Here is a 6991-nt window from a genome sequence, read left to right on the forward strand (position 1 = left end):
GGCTTATTAAATTAATAAATAAGATATTAATTTAATAAAGAAAATTGCCCCTTTTTCAGAATTGAATATCGACAAGTTTCATCTCCCGCTTAGAAGGAGAAATAGGAAGATAGTCATCATTTTCATATGATGACATAATGTTCTTAGAATGTCCCTGTCCTATGTCAAATCTCAAAGTAATAATAAAGAAACATATCAGATCTTTTTTTAACTGTGATTCATATCCACCTCATAATTTTCCTACAAAGTGCTAGAAATACAGAGCTTAAATTGACCCTTTTTTCAGATTGGAATTTCAAATATTTTAAGCTCGAGCTTCGCGCTCGCTTTATTGATTTTCATGATGAAAAAGGGGTATTTAGAATGCCCAGATTCTAGGTCGAAATCTGAAACACGCGCACGCATGTTTATTCAGATACGCAGCTTGTTCTCTATTTCAATCATTATGAGCGTATATATCCAGTTTCAGATCAGGGGAGTGTTTCATCAACATTTTCATCCGACAAGTTGTCAGATCTGACATCTTTCTCTGATGTTGATTGGCCGAGAGGTACTGTTACTATGGTAACTGTCGGATAAAATGGGACTTGTCGGATAAAACGTCTGACAAGTCCTTTCATGAAACACCCCCCCCCCCCCCGAATATCAAAAAAAATTCTGCTCACCCTTTGCGCTCGCATTATTAATGTAGGAAGATACCAAATTAAACCCATTTTTTTTTTCATGATTTACAAAACATGAAGATAGTGTCCCGTTTTTAGGTTTGAAATCTCATTTTTTCCGCTCGCGCTTCGCGCTCGCATCAATTGTTTGGTTATATACTTATACCGTTCATGATTACAAAAAGTGCATAGAACGTTCATTTTTTAGGCCGGAACGTCAAAACATTTTCAGCTCGCGCTTCGCGCTCGCATTATTTATTCATTGAAATATGAATCGTCTTAATGGCTAACTGCAAATCGTCCTTAACAGGTCCCTTTTCGACAGGGCCAGAACGCATTATAAAAATTTCTGCTCGCGCTTCGCGCTCGCAGTAATTATCTAGTTACATACGTATCTTCATCAGGTTTACAAACATTGCCCAGAATGTTCAACTGAATTTTCAGGACAAAATACATGAAATTTCAAAATTGTTTGGCTCGCACTTCGCTCTCACACTATTTTGATAGGGCTTATGAAATTATTACACATTTATGTTGTTATAAGAATAAAGCTAAGAAATTACTGTTAGGACATGGGCGTTTTACCCTCCCCCCCCCCCCCCAAAAAAAAAAGAACAAATTTCACGATCACGAAAAAAGAGAAAAGGGTGAAATATAATATCATTTTCCAAATATTATGTTAAAATCTATCACGAACTTGGATTTTTGTAATAAAAATGTCAAAATTTTGCTCGCTCGCTTCGCTCGCTCGTAACTTCTTATCAATTTTACGCAATACGCCATTTCGAGCCCCCGCAATTTTTTTGCTCACTACGCCACTGGGACAACCCCTTCAAAGAAACAAACAAAAATCAACTTTCAGCGGCCGATCCGTGGGAAAATATGGGTGAAATTTTTTTTCACGCCCCCCCTATTGGCGAAGGCTGGATTCGCCCTGGATATGAACAGGATTTTTATGATTGTGCGCGAGCATTAGGGCGAAGCTCTATGCGGCAGGAGCGCCTGATGAGTAAAAAAAGAGGGGGCACAGCATAGCGCGTGTGGTGAAAAGTTGCTTAACATAAGTCCCGACCGAGTGAAGCGAGCGAGAAAAAAAAACTTTTCATGAGAATCTAACTTTGAGAAAGATTTTGACATGATATTCAGAAAATAACATATCATATCTTATACTTTTTATTTTCGCTCTTTCCGCCTTTTTGTTCTTGGTTGTAAAACGTTTGGGGCCATGGCCTAAACCCTTCCATCTGTATGTCATTGCTATGCGGGTGGGGTCTGGCAGGGCCCTGGGAACGGTTTTTTTCCTTTTTTTACAGGGGGTGCTGATGTAGATTTGACAAGCCAAAACAAAGTTTCATTACAAAATAAAAGCCATTTTGACCCCCTTTTGACCCGTGAAATTTGACAAGCCAAAGAATAAAAATGAGACTCTATACAAAATGAATTTCACTTTCATGGTTATAAATATCGGGGAGAATGTGGCTGAAAAAAATCCGCTCCCCCCCCCCCCCTATTGGCGAAGGCTGGATCCGCCCCTGTAATATGATATAACATACAATAACAGAGACTCCAACACTCCCGCTTTCGGCGGGAGATCTCCCGCCGAAAGCCCTTTTTTGGCAAATCTCCCGTTCTCCCGCTTGAGATTATATATCTCCCGCCCAGGCACTGTGTCTCCCGAAGATGTATTTTCTCCGGCTTTAAATGATCTTTCTCCCGCCCAATTAAATTTTCTTATCCAAGCCTATATTCAAGTTAAAACTTGAGTAGAGCGTCAACACTGCGCGCGATCTCGCCGCCCCGCTATGGCGCTTGGAGCAATCTTACTCCAGGGATCATCAAGTATTGAGACAAGATGGATGGAAATGTCAATTTTAAGGCTGTGAGGTAGTATGTCTTCACTGATTGATACGGATAAAGGTATCACAAAAACGTATGATTTTGTAGATGCTTATCAATTTCATATGCATGCATGAATAATGATATATGAAAATTAAGTTTTATCAAGCAAAAATGTATGATTTGATTAATTGCATTGTTAATTACTTAGTACCATCCTAAGTCGTACAGATGGGGGGGGGGGGGGCAAAAAAGTCACGACCAAGAAAAAAAGAGAGAAAAGGAAAGACAGTAGGGTGAGATACATGTATGGTATTATTATTTATTAATATGATGTCGAAATCACAAAATTTCTGAAATAAAACATCAAAAATTTCGCTCGCTCGCAACTGTGTATCAATCTATCGCGATAAGCCATATCTGGCCTCTTCAAATTGTTTGGCTCATGACGCCACTGGTGCCATCATATTAAAAAATTAGCCTGAGATAGCATAAGAGAGCATCTAGAACCCTAAAGCTTCCTGGGCCCTTTAAGTGGGCCCAGGACCCCGGCCGCAAGGGACTTCGCGCTCGTGATGTGCATGCGCGAAACGCATATCAAATTAGAGTCTCCAGTTTGCTGGGGGATCCAGGCGGGAGAATCCCCAGATCAGAAAGTGCTTGGGGTTGGAGTCTCTGCAATAATTTATTTTCACCCACTACGTTTCTATTTCTTTCTTCCTCTTTTTCTCCCTTTCCCTCGTGTTTTTTGTATTTTTTTGGCCAGCCGATGGGGGGGGGGGCGTGCGGGTGGGGGGGGGGGGGCACGCCCCCCCCCCCGTAGTTACACTACTGCCGCCAGGCAAAAAGGGTGCCTTAAATGCATGTTGAATGATCTTATTTCATTATCACGTGAAAAATGGCAATTGAAGACCATTTTTTAATGTGTTCATGAAAAAAATATCAATGAATAACCACTTTTTGAAAAAGACAAATCAGGGGTCCGTAACACAAAGATTAGCGATGAATAGCAAATATGAGAGAACACTTCTGATTGGTTCCTGGTCAGTATTTTGCGCCAAATGCGCGTGTAATGTTGATCTTGATTGGTCAGTTCATTTAGCGATTGATTGTTAATCTTTGTGTTACGGGGCCCAGGTGGGTGTTTCATAAAGCTGTTCGTAAGTTAAGAGCTGGGTCCCGTAACACAAAGGTTAGCGATTGATCGTACGCTTGATTTTCACGATTGATTGTACATTGTAGTCAATGGAATCAATCGTAGACAAAATTAATGTTCTACGATCTAATTAGCTTTGTGTTACGGGCTCCTGGTGAACCTTTCTTACGCTCTAAAAAGAAAGGATCACCAGTCGTTCTTAAAGTCGCTCTTAACTTGCGATCAGCTTTATGAAACGTCCCCCTGAAACCATAGAATTTTAAGCACTTTGGGGTTTCAACTTCTCATTAGAGTAGGCCCTACTAAAATTATGTGAGCGGGAGCTGACATTTCTTTACCAGTGGCGGATCCAGCTTTCGCTAATAGGGGGGGGGGGTGAAAATATTTTCATCTATATGTTTTCCGATCGGATATTCTATGCACTTTTTGTAACCATGAACATGATGGGTATACATTATATCTAAACAATTGATGAGTGCGAAACGCGAGCTGAAAATGTTTGGGTACGCATTTTTGGTAATCAGGAAGGGGATGGGTATGTATCTCAACAATTTATGCCATCGCTAAGCGCGAGCTGAAAATTTTTGATATTCTGACCTCAAATTTGGACTTTCTAAGCACTTTTGGTAATCATAAACAGGATTGGCATTTGATACGAGCGCGAGCGCCAAACTCATAAGGAACATGAATTTGGCGCCCCCGGTCAAACATCAAATTTGCGCCCCATTGTCGAATATGAATTTGGCGCCCCCTTCCTAGGTTAAACTTGAATTTGGCACCCCCCCCCCTTTGTCGAAATAAATTCGGCGCCCGGCCTAAGTAGATCATCAATAAAAATTCGGCTCCCCTATGTAGAACATCAGTTCGGCGCCCCCCCCCCCTAGGTTGAAGATCAATTCGGTGCCCCTATTGCCGAGCTCACAGAGATACGATCTTAGTAAAACATCAATTCGGCGCCCCTATGTTGAATATAAATTCGGCGCCCCTAGGTATAACATCAATTCGGCGCCCTTAGGTCGGACATCAAGTTTGCGCCTCCCTAGGTTGAAGATCAATTCGGCGCTTCTAGATCGAACTTCCATTCGGCGCCCCTAGGTCGAACATCAATTCGGCGCCCTCTAGCTCGAAGTAAATTCGGCGCCCCCTAAATCAAACTCCAATTCGGTGCCCCTAGGTAAAACATCAATTCGGCGCCCCCTATATAGGTTGAAGATCAACTCGGCGCCCCTATGCCGAACTTCAATTCGGCGCATAGGCTGAAGATCAATTCGGTGCCCCTTAGTAAAACAAGAATTCGGCGCCCCCCCATGTCGAACATCGATTCGGCGCCCCTAAGCCGAACATCAATTTGCGCCCCCCCCCCTAGTTAGAACATCAATTCGTCGCCTCCCTTCCCTCTTCTTTTTTTTTCTCCAGTCTCTTTCTTTCCCTTTTTTTCTTTTTCTCTTGTTCTTTCCCTCCTTTTTTTTCTCCACCTTTTCTTGTCCTCTTTTTTCTTCTTTTTGGCGCCCCCTTTTCACCTACGGGGTGGGGGGGGGGGTCCGAAAGCACCCCAGAATACGCGCATGATAATAGACTTCATACACAATTATATACGGTATCCATCTTTCTTCCCGTCTATTCTCAATCTTCGGCAGTCCGGTCGTGTTATCAAGTTCTTCTCTTTTTTTTTTCTTGTCCATTTTCTTCATTTTCCAATGTAGCTTTTGGCTCATTCCACTCTATCTTCATTTCCCGCTTCTTTTCTCCTATTTTTCACCTTTCCCGTCATTCTTTCCCGTGCCGTTTTGTCACTTTTATATTTATTTCCCTTTCTTACTAATCATGCTAATGTTTTAGTATTTCGAGGTGATTTGTTCTTTCTCACATGTTCTTCCTTCATGCTTCCCTTCCGTTTTCCCTTATGTTCCTTCTTCCCTTTTTCTTTTCACCTTTTCCCTTTCCTTATTATCTTTCCCTTTCTATCTTTCTTTCTCCCTTTTCCCCCTTTTTAAATTTCCCGGTGAAATCTGTGGGGCCGGGGAGCATGCCCCCCCCCCCACTTACGCCACTGTTTATGGCACACGTATCTAGACCATAGAAATGTGTAAGGATACTGTATAAACAAGCGTAAAAGCCACGTCTATACAATGCGTCCCCAAAAAAACTATACTTTTGAAATGGCTGCCAAATAAAAATTATATCACTTTGGGGGAAAGCACTTACATATATGGAAGCCAATAAAGTCAACTTTCAAATGACACAAGAAAAGTTGGAAAACTATTCATGCTTGAGCGAGCACTGCCCACTGAAACAAAGGGTATGAAAATGAGGCTGGGCCGGAATTAGCCTTCCAATTTATTTCAGTTTTTGAGAGGCAAATCCTTTGGAACTTGCAAAGTAAAGGGCGTTGTGATAAATTAATGATCAACCATGACCAGTTTTGGTTGTTTAAGCAAATTTCATAAATTATTAAATTGAACTTTAATGCATGAGTGAACACAGATTACACTTTCTTGGCAGCATTTCACCTTTATCATGTGGATCTCAACAATGTGTTCATGGGAGTCGGGAGAATAGGGGGTGAGATAGGACTTAAGTGGGAGAAGTAGGTTGATGGAATAAGGGTCAACAAAACATTTAGCCCCCCCCCCCTCCCTCTCTGCCGCCCTCTCCTCCTATCGAGAGACTGATTGCTATTGTCATGTACGCGTGAAGTCCAGAGCAGAATGTTGATTTAATGATAAATTCTGAATTGGGGCATCAACTTTTTCCTATCAATCATTTAATCAACAATTTATCAATAAATCAACTCATTTAATGTGCAATGTGATCAATCAAACATTCAGTTTTTTCAATAAATTATTTAACAAATCATTATAATCAGTCAATTTCTTGGTAATCATTCAATGAAAAAAAGCTGACCATCAGCCACCGGTCACTTGGCAGTTAAGTTTGAATAGTCTATAATCCAGGAAGTGAGACAGAGAGGGGGAGCCTGGGAAATGGAGGTGGAGTAGGGGGTACATATGACTTTTCATTTTTAAAAGGACAAAAAGAAGAGGAATGCCCTTTTAACCAAGTCTTAGCATATCTCGCCCTCTTGCTTGTAACATGTACCATATGACATTACTCTGACTCTCATGAACACACTGCTGAGGTCCACAAGATGAATATGCTACACTAAAATTACAATTCCTGTTCACTCATGCATCAAATTTCAATTTAGTATTTCATGAAATTTGCCTAAGAAACCAAAACTTATCTCACTCATTAATTTAGCATAACACCCTTAGCTTTGCAAGTTCCAAAGGACTAACCACTCAAAAAAAAAACTGTAAGGCTAATTCCTGCCCAG

This window comes from Lytechinus pictus, chromosome 2 (genome assembly GCF_037042905.1).
Source record: "Lytechinus pictus isolate F3 Inbred chromosome 2, Lp3.0, whole genome shotgun sequence".
In the NCBI taxonomy this organism is placed as follows: domain Eukaryota; kingdom Metazoa; phylum Echinodermata; class Echinoidea; order Temnopleuroida; family Toxopneustidae; genus Lytechinus; species Lytechinus pictus.